This window comes from Phalacrocorax aristotelis, chromosome 2 (assembly GCF_949628215.1).
Source record: "Phalacrocorax aristotelis chromosome 2, bGulAri2.1, whole genome shotgun sequence".
In the NCBI taxonomy this organism is placed as follows: Eukaryota; Metazoa; Chordata; class Aves; order Suliformes; family Phalacrocoracidae; genus Phalacrocorax; species Phalacrocorax aristotelis.
The window spans coordinates 165,779,484-165,800,585 of NC_134277.1; the positions used below are offsets into that span (position 1 = coordinate 165,779,484).

The 21,102-nt window shown below is 44.5% G+C and overlaps 1 protein-coding gene across 4 annotated transcripts in view; it reads left to right on the forward strand.

The window, feature by feature from the left end:
- Nucleotides 1-21,102, forward strand: part of ADGRB1 (adhesion G protein-coupled receptor B1) — a 286,873-nt gene that overhangs the window by 11,368 nt on the left and 254,403 nt on the right. The window lies entirely within an intron of this gene.

Here is a 21,102-nt window from a genome sequence, read left to right on the forward strand (position 1 = left end):
GTCATAAATGGGGAGAGTCATTTAAAGCCATTGTGCTTTATTCCTTCCCAGATCACGGGCCAGTCCTGTCTTCTGTCTCTGAGCTTTTCTTGATGAGCCTTTTTAGGCTCGCATCCCTTGATCACCATGAGATATGTAGCATCGAATATGAGCATGGCCAATGTAGAGCTCCTGAGCACAGAGGCAGCTGGTTGCCTAGGGCTTGAATTAGGTAGAAAGTGAACCATTGGCAGGGGTGAAGTCAACATCAGGTGGTTTTGGGATTTTACTTCATTTCCAGCTCAGCCCTATACCTCTGTGAAGCTCCTGCAGAGCTTTTGCCATCTCTTGACTATGAAATTATTTCCACCTTTTCCTACATACTTTCAGCCTCAGGAAAATTTGGATTGGGGGTCCCTGAGGTTAGGGAAGTTGGTCATCTTTGCTACAATGAGGTCCAACTCTTAGTTGGTGCCTCCTGGTATTACTGTGGCAGAAACAGTGAGCGCTCTAGGATGACAAAAAACTGGTATGCAAATAGCTGAATTTTCTCTGTGAAAATCCAACTTCGGTTTCAAAGCTTGAAATTATTTGTTCAGGGTTTTTTGTTTGTTTGTTCGGTTTTCTTTCTTTGGAGATGACTCTTGCTGGTGAGTCTTGTTGTCCAGATGTTCTTGACTTGATCCATTGCAGGTTCTGGATGGCTGCAGTATTTGGGTTTTGCCAAACATTAGCCATAAATAACTTTGAAACGGTAACAGCACCAGGCCTGACACTTTTGCACTGGTGGGATAGGCAGGCAGAACCAGGAGGTTGAGGACATCAGCCCAGCCCAGCCCAGTGCACCAGCTGCTGATTAGTGGTGGTTTCCCTTTATTTCATAGAATCTGTAGCAGACTCCAAAAGTGGTTGAGGCTAAGTAAATCATTAACTATTCTTCCCCTTGAAGAAGAAAACCTCTAGCATTGTTAAATTTTCAAGTTGAGGGAATATAGTGAGGAAGCTTGGGTAAATATGATGCTGTTGCTAGCACCATGGCAGCTAGGTGAGGCTCTGGCTGAGGCTGAGCATTGTTGTGCTCTGTAAAATCAACTTTTTAAAGACCTCTTTCCTCCTTATTCCAGGAGTGGAGGTGGGTTTCACCTGGGCACCATCAGAGCTTTTTCTTCTAGTTAATCCTTGTAAGTACTTCGCTGTGCCAGCAGCTCTAGTGTGTACGCGGGTCTGAATCCCTGCAGATCCTATCAGTGAAATATCACATCAAATGTTAATCAATGATACATGCCAGTGTTTGTTCTTTGACTAAGTGGCACAGTGCAACTTGCTGCCACAGGAGTAAGTCCTCTTTATCTCCCTATCTGCAGCTTAGTCTTGATCATACGGCTTACCAGTAATAGTCCCTGGCCCATTCTGTCCCCTGGATAGTGCTTGGCATTGCCTTGGTAGCAGTTACATAGTATGGATGGCCATCAGACAGTTCATGAGCCCAGGCTCTGTCCCAGTGCAGTTCAACAGTATAGTTGCAGACAAAAATGCCACTATCAAGCCAAATAATAAATAATGTGTTGCACCATGGAGTGTGGCATCTCAGATGAGTTTCCAGTGCACACATAGAAGAGACAGACAGACCTGGCACCACCTTTTTGTCCAAGCTTCAGCGACTTTCAATAGCTGGGAAGGATCTTGGCTCCTCCTTTGCACCAGTTCTCCGTAGTAATGAGGAAACACACCACCGACATTCCCTGAGCATCTATTTCATCCGTGGCATGGGGGGAGTGATTTTCTTTGCTGCTGTACTGATTGGAAGTCGAACAGTGTTCAATCCTGTGTTGATTATGTTCCTTGGAGCATTGAGTCTCCTGCAGGCTCTGAGAGCCTATATGCATGAATGCCAACCTGCAACCCAGCAGAGTCTTCGAAACCATATTTTCTTGTGAGACAAAGCCTGATAATTTCTGGCCATTGAAAAGCATTCAGAAACATCCTAAATTGTGTCCTCTGGGCTGGATTCCAATGTCAAGTCTTTTGTATTTCAGACTCTCCTGTATGATTATTGGAGCAGGGGGATGGAGTCACTACATGAGCAATCAGGGACATTCCACTCCCCTTTTTTCGGCCACTATGGCATTTTGCTGAACCACAGGCTACTTTGTAATCCTTTCTCCCTCTTGCACTGTAGTTAAGGCCCAGGAAACTAAACAGGGATAGGACACAGGCGCAAAACCTGCTCTGCATTTGTGCAGACCCTTTAATTTTTAGAACACACCCTGGTCTGTTTTCAGCCCTGCTCAGGCAACGCTCTCCCATCCCGAGCCTGGCCACAGTTCGGAGGACAGCCTGGGCAGGGACTGTTCCCAGCAGGGCCGTGGGTCACCCTCTTCTGGCAGGGAGAGGGGCGAAATCCTCAGCCGTGCAGTTGCCCTGTGTTAATTGTAAAACCAAGCAGCAGCACATGGGCTGAGCTGTGTGGAGATGCCTATCTGGGGGCTCCTCTCTGTACTATAACATTGCACTGCAACAATCAGCCATTTTTACAGCTCCATAGATCACTGGATAAAAACCACATTTAATTCTATGCTAAGGTCACTTTTTAGTTAAAAGGGACAGAATGGATTTAATTTATAAGCCTCTCCAACTTTATGGCTTGCATTTAGAGTTATAACTATTATGTAGTGCCAAACACGTATTATAAAAATTGATTCCCCCTTTCTCCTCCCTAGATTTGCTGTGTCAGGCGGATTCTGATTACCCTCCTCTTTGCTTCAAGCCAACAGATAGACTGAGGTAGATCTAAACATCGGGGTGACATCCGTGACTGCAAAGTGCAAGTTTACCGGGTAGGAAACGGGCACATATCTATTCCTGGGTGGGTGGGAATGAACACGTTTTCTACCAACCTGCCACAATACAGGACAGGAGGACAGGGCTGCAGTCTTCAGGGAAAAGTGCAAGTCCAAATGACTGCAAGATGCAAGGGGTCAACAGGTTAGCAGATGCTACTGTCTCAGTGTGGGTCCTTTCATGGTAATGTGACATAGGTACAGCCTTTAAATTCAACAGCAAATTTCAGGCAAGAGAAATAAAATCCAGAGGAGGTCAGGGGGAAGAATCTTTTTTTTTTTTTGTCTTCCAGGAAAGCATTTAAACACTTCCAAGGGTCTTAATAGCGGTGAGAATAAGGTTTGGAGAGAGACCATCGAAGGGAAAAGAGGGTATGGGGTGATAGCAAGTGGAAGTAGACCAAATTATCACCTGACCATCACTCCCAGCATCTCAGTAGCTGGTATTGTAGCCACACCTTGGCTTTATTTAATTTAAGTGGTCTCTTTGCAGAACAATGAACATCAGAAAGGGGGAGACAAGGAAAGTCAGCACTTGTGAGGCCAGAAGGAATCATTATAATCTTGTGTCTGAGCTCCTGTGGACAGGGATGGTCAGTTCATGCCACGATAACTGCACAGATGCTGTAACTTGTGGCAGAAATCAAGTGAACCTGTTAGAGAGATGCCATGCCTTGATTTAGAGGCTCCCAAGTGGTGATGAATGTTATAGCATGTTACACAAGTGAGGGAGACTTGAGACAGGGCTCTGAAAGGGATAGGAAGCCTGGCTCCCCTTTGGAGCATCTCTACATCATAGTCCACCCGCCAGGAGGGCAGCGAAGGGGGGATCTGCCTCCCTCTATTGCAGCTGTGTTTCTCAAGCAACTGTTTTCTATCTCTGTGGTTAAGTTGTGCTCAAAAAATTAATGGCAAACACTGTGGACAAGCTGTTAGCTGCCCTTCAAAATTGAGGAGGGGAGAAGTGAACTGCATTTGCCTATATACAGTCCTGGACATGCTTGACTGAGTGACTGCAGTAAAACTGGAACTATAAATAAAACACATGTGCCTGCGTCCACTATGGTAATCTCCTGAGGAGATGTCTTTTTCTTCAGGACTTCAGTGAGATATCTGTATCTTCAGCCTCCATTTATATTAATTAAGGGTTTTTTAGTGATGTTTTCCGTTTGGTATTTTTTGATTTAGTGCAATGAGAGCAAGGTACTACAAGACACCCGGTCTAAAATAGCAACATGAACAAGGTGTTAAGGGACACTTGGACTGAAATAGCAGGCAGTGGTAAGGAACAAGGACAGTGCCAGGCAGGGGTGAGGAGGGACTGCACATTCGTTGAACAGGGTCACACTGTGGCAGCAGCGGTTGTTCCTCCCGTGGGCTGGAGGCACTCTTCTCAAAAAGCTGTGTCCAGGCTGGGTTTAACTGTGTATTGCATAACCCTGTCTGAGTATTGCATGGGCCTGAACGGAAAGATCTATGGCCTGTGTTGTTCATCTTTGCTCACTCAGTTATGAAGCATGGCCAAAATAAAAAATCTGAAAATTGTGAAAGTGGACCCTTTCAAATCTTGAGATAATTAGAGATCATTTTTGTTTTTTTCAAATCTGGAATTTGAACTGTGGTCAGCCTCTCCAGCTTGTTTCAGCAATGACATCCGGGATTTTGTTTTAGTTGCTACTCGTACTTGTTTTTTAATGTTATCTGCCTTTTATAATTGCATAACTCGAGGAATTCTAATTTCGCAGAAGAATACCAGGTGTTATGAGGCCTGCCACAGAGGTGTCAGACTCTGAAGCCAGAGGTATGTCCAAAAGGACCAGGAGATTACCAAACAGTAATAAGGACAGAATACCGTCTCCGTGGGGAGTGAAACATTTGCCTCTGCATCTTTTCTTTCGGTCTCCAAGGAGCTCTGTCTCTCTAACAGCAGCATCTTAGAAACTGAAAGGAGCAGTTCAGAGGGAACGAAGGTCTCTCTGGCACTGTAGCCACATCTATCAGCATCCTGGCTGGAAAGGGCATGTACTTTAGGTTCATTGTGCATGTGGAGATGGAGGGCCTTATTTTAGAAGCCTAAACTTAAATTTGCCTAAAATCAGACAACTGAAACGCACCAACAGGAACTTTGAACTTGAAGGTGAGATTTAGATACGGGCTAGAGGTTGAAAGTCACACCTATATGGAGAAAGATCAATCAACCTTGCCCCTCTGTGCTGGAGAGGGTAATGACGACAGCAGGAGGCATGTGGAGGTGTGGTTAAGGGGAAGAGGCAGCATAGGATAATAGAGATGGAAGAGGATTAAAGGTTTCTGTATCCGGAGTGACTGTTTCTCTGGATTCAGATTTGCCCATGTGCAATAATTCCTGACATGTTAAAAGGGGACAGAAGATGCTTCAGCAAGTATCCTTCATCTCTCCTGGCTACCATCACCTTGACATTGGGAGGAAAGTAAGGCAGGAGGGAAGTAAATGCGTGGAAAAGAGGTTTCTGTCCCCAGTACCATGGTGCTCAACCACCCCCAGAGGTTTACCAGGAGGCTGAGGCTCAGAGAAGGAGGAAGAGAACTCCAGGATAGCTCAATAAGGATAGAGTAGGGCTGCTGGGCTTTGACCCCCTGGTTTGAATATGACCTGGCTTGTTAACATCATGCTATATGTTATCAGGATGAGGTTGCTCTCTGGAATTTGCCCTGGACCCCTAAAATATCTGTATCCTTGAGGATAAGGCACTAGAGACAGAAGGTCTTGAAGTAAAAATAAGTATGTGAGTGGAAGGAGTCTCTCCTGCCTGCAGAAGGTAGCTGTCAGGTCTGTAGACTGTCACATGAGTCCTTGAGCTATTGGGGACTTTAGTGTAAAGTTAGACCAGAAAATTTTCACCTTGTTGCTGATGACTCACCAAACACCTGAGAGAAAACAGCAAGGAGGTATCTCACGGGACACAGAAATACACTGATGTAAAGGACCCCTGTTGTGCTCAGCTCAATAGGTGGAGGCTAAAGAGGTGTGAAGATGTTTCCATCTCTCTGCATTAAATGTAGGAGGACAGAACTAGAAGGCCACTTCCCAAAGTCAGCTGCCTTCCTAGTGAACTCCAGCTCAATGGTAAGAAGGAGGTTGCCTTGTTACTCATACATGATTGACTGTCAAGGACAATAATTTTTCTGGTGGCTAGAAACCTCAACCCGGGTACAATTTTTGCTGAATGAAGCCTGTTTATTCTCATGGCATCGCTGCCCTTTAGTTTGAAGAGTCTTTCTTTCCCTGCTGCTTCCTTCTTGGCATTGAAGTGTAGCATTTTAATCTTTAGTTGACCTTCCTTTTGCAAGGACAAATATGCCAGTATCTTCTGAAAAGTCTTACGTTCTTCTAGTCATCTTAGTGATCTTTCTCTGCAACTCTGTCTCATTGTGAATTCATCTTTCTTGAACCTGAGCACAAAAAATGGATACAATATTTAGATATGGCCAAAGATAATGTCTTCCTTATATTTGAAAATATCTCCCCCAATGCATCCTAGATTGACATGTTACCTTTTTCACAGCCGTGTTGTTTGTACCCAGCCTGTATCTTCATCCTCTGTGTTTTTTTTATGCTCCATAGGAGTCACTTTACTCTTACAGCTTTTAGCTGAAGTATGTACCCATTATCTAAATATGATGGTATTACTCTTACATTACACCTCGGAAAACTGAGGCAGAAACAAAAAAGTGACTTAGCCTTCACAAAGGAGGTTGTAAGCCTTGCCAAAAACATTACTAAGGAGGGACACTCTTCAGGCTTCAACGGCAGGCTGCTGTGGACATCAAGGCCTTGTCGTGTCTTGACTGCCCTCCAACACTGATGAAGTGTAGGTTCAAATGCCCCCCCGTGGCCAAAGGCTGCCTCTACCAGGCGGGCATTATTATAAGGAGACTGGTTGTTTTTCCTGCTCCTCAGCCTACATCCCCCCCTCCCTTCTTTGCCGGGCTGGGGATGAATGGGAAGAGAGAGGCTCTGAGTGGACTCTGTTCTCCAACGCCAGTTGCTGCTGAATTTCAAATAACTCCCCAAACAAAACCCAAACAAGCAGACCCTTGTGTTCCTCTATCTCCTCTCTCTTTGGCCTTAGTCACCAGGCTTGGCAGCACCGCTGCTCTTCTGTGGCTCGTCACATGCAAGGCGGGGAGGATGGGCTGCCTTTTCGTTCTTCTTTTCCCTCAGGGGTCCTAAACAACAGAGCCCTTTGCCTTGTTTGCTTTGCTGGGGCAGGAGGGCATGTGGCTAGAGGAAGGAGGAGGATGGTATAACCCCCCTTGGCAGGGTTTTTGGTCAGCAACAAGGTGAAGGTTGGTATCTTCAGAAAAGTGACTGCCGCCGCCCATCCTTGTCTCCTGCCTCCCTCGAGCTGGTGGTGTCTGGTCTCCTTGTTGTAGAGGGCAACGACAAGGTGCTGGCTGCTCAGAGGTAGAGGGAGAGGAAAAGGTGCTGTCTGATGCCTGAGGACAGAGGGTTCCTCGTGTACCGGGGGATTTGCCAGCTGGCAGGGGAGTGTCAGCTTCAAAAATCCATCAGAGCAACTGGCTCAGCTTTTGTCCGAAATGCAGGTAGCAGTCAAAGGGAACAGAAAGACGAACCCATCTGGGAGCTGTGGTTTGGCTAGGGTGCTCATCTTGAGACATCTGGGGTGGATGCTGTTCTAGCTCTGTGTGCGTGGTGGAGTGGGGAGGACAGGAGAGGGGAGGAGAAAAGCACAGCTTCTCTGATCACCTCTGCACTGCTGCTTTCCGAAGGAGTCTGGGGCACGGCAGTCATGGAGAGAAGGCCAGGCCAATTCATGTGACCTGAGCAGAAGGTGTTTTAGGGGTCTTGAGACCCCTAAACTCACTCCATTTGTGGGTTCAAGACAGGACTTGAAATCCTTCGACCTGCATGGAGAAGGGTGTCTCTGGACAGAATGGTGCGGTCAAAGCTATTGCAGCCTGGGGCAGCTCCTTATGACCTATTAATTTTCAGCAAGCCAAGCCTGATAGACTGGGACCATGTAGTCTGTTCTCTGCAAAAAAAAAAAAAAAAAAAAAGAAAAAAAAAGGGGGTGGATTTAGCACCATTTCTTTATCTTGTGTCTTAGACGAGAAAAGGCCTCTGTGCAAAATTCACTCAAGATGCACTGTGAGTATTTGGCAGCATATTGTGGTGTTGTTCACTCTGCTGTGCTCAGGCACAGGTCTCAGTTCAGCCCAGCTTTTACTGGATGAGAGGGGCAGCTCATCCTGGCAGCCCGCTTGGCATGCGCGGGCTTTAAATGTCAGGACATGACCCCTTGGTTGTGATAAGGGGTATTAACCCTTTGCCTAAATAGGACAAAAAAGACCTGAAGTTTATGGAAAGCCTGTTCTAGTGGTCTGAGTAAAAGCCAGCCATATTCTGCCTGTGGTTTATTGACCAGAAAGAGAAAATCATTAATAGCCATAGGTTGTCTATGTGGAAGAGCTTAAGGGAGAGCTGGTGCCTTTGCAAACTCATGGGGTGGGTCAAGAGAACAGAAGCTGACTCTGTCTGATGGATAAATATGAGTCTTCCTTCTGCAAGGCTCATCACTACTGCATTTTCATGGGAAAAACAGCATCCAAGATATTTTTGTTGTTGCTAGTCACCACTGCTGGATGGCTTATGGGACTGTCAGAATATACACAAGTAAGGCATAACTGTGGGGTTTGTGCTAAACCCAGGTTTCTGGGCTAAGCACAGGAATCCTTGGGTGAGATTCAATGGCCTCGTTCTGCCTGAGGACAAACTACATGAACATAAATGTCTCTTCTGGCATGATATATATAAAAACATATATTTAAAGAAACAGAACGCAAAATGTTTTATAAAGAACGACCTACACTTAGTACCATCCAAGTATTTCCCTGAAGATGAAGAAATGATCCTGAAAATCTCCTTGAGAATGGTGCTTTGTACAAGTTGATTTGGGCATCTGTTGCTATGTATCCAACACCGGTTTGCTGGGCTGAGCTGGTGCCTCTGACTTTGTGATGTTCCACTGCCTTTGAAAGGATTTGGCTTTTTCCAGTTATACTCTACTCTGATATTGAGAGGGAGCTCCTATTAATATATCTTCTTATATATTCCTACATATGATCTTTATAGCTGACTATATATATGAAATAGGGAACAACTCCAACTGGGAGTGGTATGTAAGGAGTCTTTTACTGCTAGGCAACCACTTCGGATCCAAGGCTGCAAATTGTTACTCAGTCTATGACAGCTCTCAACCCCTGAGCTCTTCTGCTGAAACTGGGAAACCAGAGGCATTCTGAAATGAAGGTGAATCTAACTTGTTCCAGAAACAAAGTTAAAATCTTTTCAATGTAGGAAAAATAACAGATAACAGTAGTCAGAATTATTAAATAATAATAATGATAATAATTATTATTATTAAAAAAAAAAAACACCAGCAACCCCAGTTAGGTTAGTCTTTTTTCTTTCTTTGGAAAAAGACTTTGAATTTCTGTGAACAAATCTGCTCGTTTGTAACAGCTTATCTCAGCACAAATTTTTAGCCAGTGATTTTTGCCAAACTCTCTTTGACTGCCTTGTTTAAACGATCCCTTCAGTTGAATTCTATATTAAACTATATTTGATAAAATATAGATGATGAATCATGGTCATTTCACCCATAGAGTGCTTTAGGTGAGTCCATATATAACATGTACAGGCAGTTTTCCAAGCTTCTTTGTTTTGTTTTTTTTTTTTTTTAAATGAGACAAGTTGGTTATATACTAACACTTCCAGTACAGATGTTGGGATTTCTGAAGTCTTATTTCAGCCTTGGCTGCATGTTGTGTGTATGTCTATGTTCTATACACTTATACATACATTTAATTCTGTTCCTTTTGTGGGTGGCTGATCAGAACAGAAAGATGACAAGTACTGAAGAGTTGATAAAAAATAAGGTGGTTTTTCATCATGTTTCAGGCCCAATAGTACTGGAGAAGCTGTCTATGGAGAACTAAATCTTTAACTGATGTCTCTGAGGGTCTGGTTCCTCCATCATGACCCCCCCTGAGCTGCTGAGAGGTTGAGAATCCTCAGCCTCTATCCAAGTCCTTGGTACCAGAGGGATGCAAATGGACACTTTGTGAAATTAAATAGTTAACCTACAGCTCTTTCAGTGATGAACATTTTTCCAATCGTTTCACTAATTATCAAAGTAATAACGAGTAATCAACAATATACGCTACCAGCAGCAAAGAAGGAAAACAAGACACAGTATATTGCTTTTACAGCTGCACATTTGCTGCCTGCTCCTCCTCCTACCCCCATCCCAAGCTCACCAGATTTATGAAGTCTGGTGATTCTCCATCTGTAGAAAGAGATTGATAAGAAAAAATATCAGATGGTGGTCAGAGGCGAATGACTGGGATAATAAGGAATTTGGAAGATTTACAGAACATGTTGTTGAAGACTGCATGAAAATCAGTTTCTGAAAATGGGATATGAAAAACTTCTCGGGTTAAAAAAGTTATTATAAAGGTGTAGCATGGCACAAGCTGCAGAGCTGTTGGAGTGGCGAGAGCATTTGCCATTCAAATCACTGCACTTGGAAAAGGCGATTTATTTTCACTACAGTGACTTTTCTGTTACCCAAAGCTCAAAGATTAAAAACTATATGCTTTTCTCCTAAACAGCCCTACTGCTAAAGCTGAATGTGTGAAGAATAAAAGCACTGCTTAAAGGTTACTTACGTTGCTAATTACTATTTGTCATTAATGGCCAATCAGAGTATGAAGAATGACTTTGTATCTTTTCCTCCCATGACATGTACTAGTGGGTCCCACTGGCTTCTTACTCTTATGAAGGATTTTCCTTCTATCCATCATAAATAACTACCTTTCTAATTTCCTGGAGTAGCAGCCAGAGAGGTTGAAGTTCTGTACATTCCTTTTCTTCGCGGTGTGCATTTGTGATACTTAGCATTTCTGCTGGGTTACAAAAACCAGATGAACATATAAAATCTGGTTAGGTTTTGATCTTGTTCACTTGTATGGTATGGCACCATCTTTTCCCTGTTCACCTAAATAGAGGTTTCCACACCCCACTTAAGCAAAATCACAACAGTTCCATATAAAGCATCTGTGGTCAGGAAAAAAAAAATCCAAATGGAGATTAGTTACCTCATCTTTCATCAGATGATAATGTGCTCTTGCTCCAAGGCTTCCAACTCCCACACTTGTGAAAGGTGTTTTATAGCTAGCATCAAAGCTGAGCAGGAGAATTCAAGAACCAAATTTTGATCCGTAAACTCTTTCCAAGTCAAGAGTCTCCGTGAACCGATGTTGTCTGGAAGGATAACTCAGGGTTGTGACTGGCCAACTGTAATTTTGTCTGTTTCTCTTTATGAACAGTGTCGACCTCTGGCTGAAAGCCTGATGAGAAGAGGTGACTTGGGAATTTATAACAACTAATTATTGTCCATTTGCACATCCCTCTGCACGTCTGCTTTCACGTAATAATTTCCTTACAGGTGGTGAAAGTGAGCTAAAAGCCACGGCTGGAGTTCCAATAACCCTGAGCTGCTGTTAGTGTTGGTGGCCTCAGTTGTTTTCAGTGCCCAGGTAATTCTGGAGAAGTGTAGGCTGCACTTTGTCCACCTGTTATGTGAAGACAGACTAATACAGCCTCACCCAGGAGTTACAGACTGACTGCCTCTTATCCAGGCTTGCCTGAACATAGCTCCCCAGACGCTCAACGGACGTCTAAGTAAAGCACTGGTAAAGCACTTAGTCACAAGACCTCCCCAAAAGTCTCATAAGCACGTGGATGCCTTGGAAACCCTGCAGCCTAAATATCAAAGCCACCAAGGACTTCCCCAATATAGAAGCCATCAAGTTTGTGTCACTGAGCTTGCCTACCAATAGGGCCTCCTTGATCCACCTCTTTTCTTTAAGATGTACCAGGTCTCCTCATTCTCTCTGCAGAGAGGGGATGCCTTTTAAGCTGATGTATGTCTTGATCTCTGAAAGTAGCTCCAAATCTCTTGTCTCTGCTGCCACAGTAATTTCCATGCTTTAAGGCCTCCAGGGACTGAGGATCCTTCAAAACCTTAAAAGCAATTTCTTCAATATTGACCACTTGCAAGAAATAGGTGTCCTGGATGAAGAACAGAAAAAGGTGCCAGCCTGAATGGAAAATACAGGGTGACACAGACAAGAGGTTTGATACTTCCCTTTTGGCTTACGACTCTCTCAAGGTTTGAGTCCCTCATGTAAATTCTGAACAGGGAATGAGGAAGAGAGCTTTTTTAGGTCCCAGTGGTGACAAGGGGAACAGACGCTCTTGAAGGTTGCCAGAATGCTGACATTTGATAAGCAGCAGTAATGGAAAATTACAGATCTTGACCTCCTCTGGCAAGGCAGAGGACGTACCAGCACATAACCATCCCAAGGGAGAGAAGCTGTGACTGCACCTGCCTCCAAAGGGCAAGGAGAGGACAAACGTCATGGAGGGCTGGAATTCCTAATGCTGCCAGGCAAGAGAGTGTCCTGCTGGCCTCACCTGGAGGTCACTGGGATGCTCTGTGCTGAAGTCTGAATAGTTTGTCCCTTCAAAGATAAATCCCCTTTTGTGATGGCTGTGCATTGCGGACCTTCCTGCCCAACACGTGCATGCTGAATGCTATTTACCTCCTTTTTATTTCTTTTTTTTAATCCTCCCCCGTTGCTTTAGAATGAGTTGGGTGTTTAACCTGGCTGTACTTCATGCTCAGTGAAGTGGAGAACTAAAACTAACTGTCTCTCTCGTCCTATATACAGGTGGTAGGGCTGTTCCAATGCTTTAAACAATTGGTGTGAGGAGAAAGACTTACTTCCTTACTGCAGACAGGAGAGTGTCTCATTCCTGAATAGCCATTCAGAAACACGTCTCATTGCATAGCATCTCTATCCACTTTTATCGCTCTTTTGCCTCAAAATCACACCACATATCCCCATGTTGGTATAGTTTATGCAATTACTGTCTGTGGCCATTGATTTAAATGAACCTTTGACCCACTCCTTCACACTCTGACTGTGGACTCCTCTCTGATCTGGGCTTTTCCCTGTGATTACACTCACCAGTGGCCTTTCGTGACTGTGAAGGCAAAAGATATGCGATAACAAGCCCAGGAAGACAGAAGCAAGCTGCTCTATTCCTCCTAAGCCCCATGCTCATTGCTGAGCTGGAGAAACAATCAGTGGATTGCCTTTAGCTTGAGGAGGCTGAAACAGAGCATCAGTGGGATTAGAAGGGCTTAGAGGTATTAGGATAATTGGTGGTGCTAATTTCCTATGCTGGAGACTTCCAGCTGAGTGAAGATACTGCAAGATGCTGGTCTCTGCAGAGCGAGATGCACTTTAGAGAAAAGGAAAGGTAGCTGGATGATGTTCAGGAAGAGGAAAGAGATGCAGGAGTTAGAGTGGCAACATAAAAGGATTCCAGCACAGCAAGATCTGTAGATTTGGTATTAGGTGAAAAAAATACCCTACAAAATAAAGTTTGGTGGAAAGTGGCCTGAGGGTAGAGGAGGAGGGAAGAAAGGAGCAAAGGACTAAAGGCTTCATTTGGAACTTGAATTGGGGAGGGAAACGGGAGGTACCGTTGTATTTTCTTGATACGTGGGGAAAGAGAAACAAACCTCTGCCCTGTCCTGACTGTGAGGAAGCAGTGTAACCTGCTTAGACTGATATCCTGTGTGCACCTTGATCTCAGCCATAGCCTGAGAGCAGGATACACAGGTACCTGCCCATCTCTATACTGGGAGCACCAGACATCAGAGCTTGAACATAGCCAGGACTCTTAAGAGAAAACATGCTGGAACTGGGAAGCAAGACTGAGGATGGAATAGCTGAGGGAAAGGGTTTCTAATGTCCCAGGATAGGATGGATCTGTAAACTTTGTTAGGAGGTTGAAGGAGTTGTGCTGCTGACAGTGAAGAATAAGGGAGGATGCAATGGGCTTTTTAAGGACGGTCCATTACCCGAATTGTTTAGACAGGATGAAATAAATCTTTACCTATACTGGAAGCACATATTAAACAGGACCTGCAAGTCCTTTCCCACTTCAGTGTTCTTGACTCTTGGACTAACTCTTTCCCTTCCTGTTATGTACAAAGATGACCCTGCACAAAAGGAAAGTCTTTACTGATTGCTCATCTTTCCACTGGGTTCACATCCATTCAGCCTCTAAGGGATTGCCTCCATCACTGTGTTCAAATTTGATCTAGCTGATTCCAATCAAACCTGTCATTATCTCGAACTCTTCAAGCACCATGTTGGGTGCCAAAAAAGAGTGCCATCATTTAACCCCAGCTGGCAACTAAGCATTACACAGCCACTCACTCACTCTCCCATGGTGGGAGGGGAAGAGAATCAGAAGAGTAAAAGTCAGAAAACACATGGGTTGAGATAAAGACGGTTTAATAAGTAAAGCAAAAGCTGTGCACGCAAGCAAAGTAAAATAAGGAATTAATTCACTCCTTCCCATGGGCAGTCAGGGGTTCAGCCACCTCCAGGAAAGCAGGACTCCATTATGCAGAATGGTGGCTTGGGAAGACAAAATGCTCTAACTCTGAATTTCCCCCCTTTCCTTCTTCCCCCAGATTTTTATGCTGAGCATGATGTCACATGGTGTGGGATGTCTCTTTGGTCAGCTGAAGTCAGCTGTCCTGGCCGTGTCCCCTCCCAACCCCTTGTGCGCCCCCAGCCCACTCGCTGGTAGGGTGGGGTGAGAAGCAGAAAGGCCTTGACTCTGTGTAAGCGCTGCTCAGCAGTAATGAAGACATCCCTGTATTATCAGCACTGTTTTCAGCACAAATCGAAAACACAGCCCCATACTAGCTACTGTGAAGAAAATCAACTATATCCCAGCCAAAACCAGCACAGCTGCAGATTCTCAAAGTTTTCTCAAAGGTTTCTCAGGTGCCTACTTGCTCAGTCTTGCCCTTGTATAGATGAACACAACCCATAAAGTAACGTTTTCCCTAGTAGTGTTAAATATGGTCCGTTTAGGGCCATCAAGGTATTTTCAGCTAAAAAATTCATTGCTGTAGCCCAGCCCTAAGATTTTTTAAACATCCCATCATTCTTCTTGCTCTCTTAATGTGGTGCATTTTAATTTTGTAGCTTGTATGGCTTTTCTTCAGAGAAAATCTGGGGTTTTGAGGCTTTCCTGTGGTGGATAGACCAAACTCTTAGTGGACCCTCTGTAGCTACATAATGCCAGCTATAGGGGAGACCATGAATTTTAACCTTCCAGCCCTTTGAGTGTGTTTTTCCTTTTAGTGCTAAGGACAGTAGAAACTTCCTTGCTAGACGTTTCCCCTGTGTCTCCAGGAAAGCTCCTGTGAGCTTCTCACATTTAGTGCCTGCAGAGTTCAGCAAGCAGCTGGTTAAATCCTGCAGAGGCATGGAAGATTATTGTCTTCAAGAAGAGCCACAAATGCTGAAACTTTGTGAGCAAGGCTTCTCTGCTTCCATCTTCAGGGAAGTGAGAAGCGATAGCATATGATTAACTTATGAAGTGCTCGCTGAAGCAACGTCATTAGTTCAAACAGGCCCTTGTGAAAATGGGAACTGCCAGAACATGAATTTTTAACGTCTGGGCTGCATTAAGATCTAAACGTGATGGAGACTAAACTTAGAGCCTGAACTCAGAAAGCAGTGCTGCTATTTGTGGCAGAAGCCAGAGACGGGTTTAGGGGGAAAGTAACAGAGTATTTTTAAGGGGCTCTTGTGTCAGGGGAAGCTACACCAGTTTTGGGCAAATCCCAGCACAAATTAGACCAGTTTCTAGATGATGAACACACCTCTGTCTCTTCTTGGGGTCTCCAACAAGCTAATCTGTTTCTGCCTATAAAAGCTTCCTTTCTATCCATCACTGCATTCACCTTCACTCCTGTCTAGGGAGTGGGTCGATGCTCACCCACTTTAATGTGATCCTTCCTACTTCCAGGCCACCTCTTCCCACCCTATGCTGACTGCTGGTCCCCTCTCTTCACTGCTTTGCACACACACCCCCTCCCTGCCATCCCCACTAGGAAAACTCTGCTCTGAAACCAGGAGCTGGCACTGGAGGGAAACAGCACTGTGCAACCCGAGTGATGCGGGAGATGGCCAGCTAGAGGCTGCCATGGCAACAGCTGGATTTCCTTCATTCCCCCCCCCCCCCACCCTGCTTCCCTGGAGATTATACTAAAATGACATAAAAAAATAACAGCCAGGGAGTAACCAAAGAACCCTCTTACCCAGCAAAATCACCTGGCCTTTTTACATGTTTCCCAATGCAAATCCCTAGCATGCCTGCTGTTGGTACAACCACCTTGTGATTGTTACTTGTACATGGTAAGCAAAAAAGGGGTTGGTTTGCTTCCCCTTGGTGAGGAAGACCTTGCTCTGCACTTCTTGTTCTGTGATCTCTGAGCTGAGTGACAGGGTTGTTGTCCAAGGATGTATATAGAGATGACTACGTCTTTTGAGGGCCTGTTGCAGTTGTTTTGTGCAAAGAAGGGCACTTGGGTGGATTTTGGGGTGTGTGTGTGTGTAGGGGTGTCTCCACGAGACGTCCCAGTGATGCTGCTTTTCCCATGACAACCCAGAGGACAGGTAAGCCCAGCTTTTTGGCACAAGGTCGTTACATCTGTTGGTAGCATCCTACCTGTGCACACAGTCACGTGCAAGTCTACTTGGCACCAGGCAACACAAGTGAGATGTTGCCTGATTCTATGCTTCAAACACAGGAATTAATCTGACTGATGTGCATCTTTCCAAGTGAGATCCAGCCCTTAATCTCTCATGGCTTATTCTGAATGAGACATAGTTGGTGTGCTTTTTTCTCTCCCCTCCCCTTAAGTCCCTTTGTGGCTGTTTGCATTGGGAAACACCAAAATTGTATGGAATGTCGAGTGGAGAAGGAGTTCCCCTGAATAAACATGAAATTCACTCCAATTGCAAACTGATTTAATGGTGCATCAGAGAAGAGTGACTGTCTGGGGAGTTTTGTGCAGTACAATCTTTCAGTTTATGCTGCCACATCACAGGCCCCTTTATTCCCAACATCCCCTGCCTGGCACAGCTCCCTTCGGTGTTGCCAGTGATCCCGGGCTCTGTTTGCTACCAAAGATAGAGAGGTATGTGCACCATAGTCCTCCAGCTCTCAAAGCCTAGGCTGGGCCCCTGACAAGGTCCAGGTGGGCTGGCATCCCACCTCTGCCAGCGCCCCTCCATGGACAGACAGATAAAGGGCAATGGATTCCACCCAAATCTCTAAAAGTTATATGCTAGACTTAAGCACTGAAGCACAAGGATGAATATCCCTTCCCTGTGCCTATCAACAGTGATACTAAACTTGAATTTTTTGATTCCTACTTATGTCTCCGAGCCCACTCCATGCTACTTTTGGTGTACATCCCCAGGGACTTTCATTCAGACTGGAGGCCTTGAAATGTCATAGTAGGTCAGGTCTTGGAAGACTTCAAGATTGATTTATGAATGAAGCAGCATCTAAGGGATATCTTAGCAGCTCTTGCAGCAGAATAGCTCTGTCCTAGTCAATGAACCTGCAGCAACAAATTTCAGCTGGGAATATAACCCACAGTGAGACTTGTTCTGTAGTCAAATAATTTCCTCCTAGTACCAGGATGCCCTCATTTTCCTTAAGTCCCAACCTGAACAAGTTTTTAGGTGAATGCTGCTGAGATATTTTCAGTTTCCTGCTATAGTTGCTCATGGGGCTGAGTTCTTTCCTTGGGAGAGAGGGGTTTGGCAGTCATTGGTGGCCAGTCAGAGAAGTGAGGAGTGATAAACACATATGCACACAGGGGGATGCAGTTAATATGGGGCAGGGAAGCTGAATTTCAGCTTTATCTTGAGGATGTCAGATCGCTGAGCTTTGATATTCTCACTTAGTTTCACGCTGTTTGTTTTTCTCCCCCCGCCTCCTCCTCAACAATTAACTTCGCAATTAGACTTAATTATATTCAGTAGCTATTGAATGTGTCCTCTGCCCCAGTTGCTGCTGATGGAGAAATGCAGCAGTTGGGGTGAAAGCTGCACAGTCAGCTCAGCAGACCGTTCAGCAGTGATTCACACGTCCTCTGCATGAGTGAGAACAGGGATCTCTCCTAAATCTGCAGTCTTGTGATTTACCTCTCCTCTCACTCCCCCAGAATTTCACCTTTCTGTCTTGTGTTAGGAGTCAAGCAACTACGCTTAAATATCAGGAAAACCTGGAAGGATCCCTTGTGGGATGTTTTTTTTCCACCAAAGGTAACAAGTTTCGGGACAGTATTGGTCAATAAGAAAGCTGTTTTCTGAATGAATCCTAAAACCAAGGTACAGTCTCTGTTAGTAGAACATGATGTCACAGAATCACAGAATCACAGAACGGTGGGGGTTGGAAGGGACCTCTGGAGATCATCCCATCCCACCCCCTGCTTGAGCAGGCACCCCCAGAGCAGGGGGCACAGGACTGTGTCCAGGCGGCGTGTGAATGTCTCCAGGGAAGGGACCCCACAGCCTCCCTGGGCAGCCTGTGCCCCTGCTCTGTCACCCGCACAGGGAAGGGGTTTGTCCTCATGTTCAGGTGGAGCTTCCCGTGTTCCAGCTTGCACCCATTGACCCTTGGCCTGGCGTTGGGCACTATTGAAAAGTCTTGTCCCATCATCCCGGCACCCACCCTTTAGATATTTATAGGCATTGATGAGATCCCCCCTCAGTCTTCTCTTCTCCAGGCTGAACAAACCCACGTCTCTCAGCCTTTCCTCATAAGGGAGATGCTTCAGTCCCCTGATCACCTTGGTAGCTCTCTGCTGGACTTGCTCAAGCAGTCCCTTCTCTTCCAGTCTCTAGGGCACACAGAGATCACCTATGAAGCTGGCAGATCTCAAAGCTGAGTTTGTAAAAGTTTTTTTTGGTACCAAGTATCTTTTGGCGTTACTTGACTCTGAAGTGTCCAGAATTCTCGTACCCAGTAAAGATCTTGGGCTATCAGTGTTAGCATCACTGCCTTTCTTCTGTTGTGGGTAAATGGCTGCGTGCATGTGTGTGCTTGGACATGTGCGTGCATGTTGTCCTTTGTATGACATGCAGTTTTATGCCACGTATCAGTAGCTGAGATAGCAGGTACTTCAGCAGTCTCTTAACAACTTGCCTATTAATACAGTACATGAATGTTAAATTACTTTAATTCCCTTTTGGGACGTAAGTGGCGGTCTTCCTTCAGGGAGGGTAGGGTGAGAAGTAATATTTCCAACCCATTATGCAAAGTAAGGATTGCTTTACCTCTTGGAAAGCAAGCATTTTTGTTCAGCACAGCTCGATGTGGAAGCTACTGCGAAGGGCAAGTAGTTTGTAAAATCTGAGTAGAGAAAACTTTTGAAGTAGAGGTTCAAGATCTTGTGTGAAAATGACCTTTTGCTGATAGGAAGTTTTTAATGCTGGAGGGTTATCTGAAGAAATAAATTTGGGTGATCCTTGGTCTTAGATTCCCCAAAATAATGATGGTCATTGGATAGGAAGAAGGATGTTGTGCTATGAACGTCAATCTGCTTGAGATTGGGTGTGCAAGCTGCTTTGGTTTGTTTATAAGCATAATCCACTGATTTTGAAGGAGAATGCAGTTATCTGTCTGATTTGCTGGATCAGAGCCTTTGCTCCTGGAGGACTGAAACTTTTATAGCCAGAAGGCAAATAGTACTCCTTACAGTAAGACAGAGACCACATCTTCTCCCAGTAAGTAGTCTTCCTAAAGGCAAGCTTGGAAGGTGGAGCAACAGTAAACTGAAGCAGCAGCCCTGTAAGTGCCCGGCTGTACTTGTTCTGTGACTAGAGGACTTCATTATCTTGGGCTGCCAATGTAAATTAATTTTTAATGTATAATACCTCCCCCCTCACTTTTGCTAGCTGGAACTTAACTAAACAATGCATCTCTTGAGATAAAAAGGCAAAAATCCCAGCCATTGGGTCAATTTGCTAGGAGCAGGGACATCAGTCAGATGCAGAACATTGGCCAAGCGCTTCCTTGGGTACTTTATTCAGGGAACCTTGGGGGAAAGCTGAAACCCTCCATCTGCTTGGTGAGAAATCATGCTCAGAAAGCTGAGGATCTGGGTCCTTCCCAAAGAAACAGTCCCTTCTTGCTTCAAATTAGGTGGTCCGTACACTGCGTTGTCAGAAAGACATGGGAATTGATGGAGAATGTATAAATTCACATCCTATTGCTCCATCCCCATCCCCCACTGCAAGTGAAATCTTGTTTTTTTTTCTAAAAACTTCATTTTCCCCCCTTTTTCCTGAAGCTTATTTATTTTTATATTCCTGTGTTTAGTAATTAAAACATGGTGTCTGGCCAAATAAAATAAGAAATACCCTAAACCTAAACACCCCACATTACCAGAGGCAAAGAAATGCTGGAATTGGCATAAATAACACAGTAGTTCATGAATAATTCAAACTAGAATATACTTGTTATTGTAAGGAGTTATCGCAGCTAATTATAGTCTATTGCTACCGTTCTCTCCAAAGCTCTGGCATTGATCACTGCAGGACATGCCAAATATTTCACTAAAACAAAATATTGTGCTCGATACTTCCCTGTTGATAAGCAGGTCTTTCCCTAAGAGGGATCCCTGTTCTTCACTGGCTTTTGTTCCTTTGATCATGGTGGGTAAGAGATGGAAAAGACCTTTCACTTAACCAACTCGTTCATCTCTATTAGTCCAATTGGTCCCTGCAGACTATTCTCCCCTGTCCAACCTTGTTCTAACTGCCTTGGCAGAGAAAGGGCTCAGGCTTCCACTGTTCCAAGAAAATAGGGAATATCCTTCTAAGATTTTTCCATTTTTTTTAATATTCTGATTTTTCTTTTTAAATTCTGGGTTTTCCTTTTCTTTTCTTTTCTTTTCTTTTCTTTTCTTTTCTTTTCTTTTCTTTTCTTTTCTTTTCTTTTCTTTTCTTTTCTTTTCTTTTCTTTTCTTTTCTTTTCTTTTCTTTTCTTTTCTTTTCTTTTCTTTTCTTTTCTTTTCTTTTCTTTTCTTTTCTTTTCTTTTCTTTTTCTTTTTCTTTTCTTTTCAATCTGTCTCCTCTTTAGAAAAGACTTGCATCCTGGGATGGGAGGAGGATTTATGCATATTGTAGAGTACTATCTATCAGGACATGTGGTTTCCCTGCTGGATTTCCTTTCAGATTTCCCCGTGAGCTGCAAGATAGCTGGGTGTATGTAAGACTTTGTGAGTTGTAGACTATTGGCAAGCTGCAGATATTG